The sequence below is a fragment of the Aethalodelphis obliquidens genome, unplaced genomic scaffold (genome assembly GCF_003676395.1).
Source record: "Aethalodelphis obliquidens isolate GAN/ISIS:26980383/991018 unplaced genomic scaffold, ASM367639v1 scaffold59, whole genome shotgun sequence".
NCBI classification, from domain to species: Eukaryota; Metazoa; Chordata; class Mammalia; order Artiodactyla; family Delphinidae; genus Aethalodelphis; species Aethalodelphis obliquidens.
The window spans coordinates 3,014,527-3,014,904 of record NW_020838003.1 but is presented as its reverse complement, the minus strand read 5'-3'; the positions used below and the strand labels follow the sequence as shown (position 1 = coordinate 3,014,904).

Here is a 378-nt window from a genome sequence, read left to right as displayed (position 1 = left end):
CACGAAGCCGTGTCCCCTGCATCGGCAGGCGGACTCTCAACCACTGTAGCCCCACCAGGGAAGCCCCAAGAAGCCCTAAGCAAATTTTTTTTAATTTAAAATTATTGGTGGGGCTGCAGTGGTGCCCCACCAGGGAAGCCCCAAGAAGCCCTAAGCAAATTTTTTTTAATTTAAAATTATTGGTGGGGCTGCAGTGGTTGAGAGTCCGCCTGCCGATGCAGGGGACACGGCTTCGTGCCCCGGTCCGGCAACATCCCACATGCCGCGGAGCGGCTGGGCCCGTGAGCCATGGCCGCTGAGCCTGCGCGTCCGGAGCCTGTGCTCCGCAACCGGAGAGGCCACAACAGTGAGAGGCCCGCGTACCACAAAAAAAAAAAA

General features: G+C 57.4%; 1 protein-coding gene across 3 annotated transcripts in view; it reads right to left on the bottom strand.

Annotated features, from left to right (window-relative positions):
- EPGN (epithelial mitogen) overlaps positions 1 to 378 on the bottom strand; it is an 8,365-nt gene that overhangs the window by 6,216 nt on the left and 1,771 nt on the right. The window lies entirely within an intron of this gene.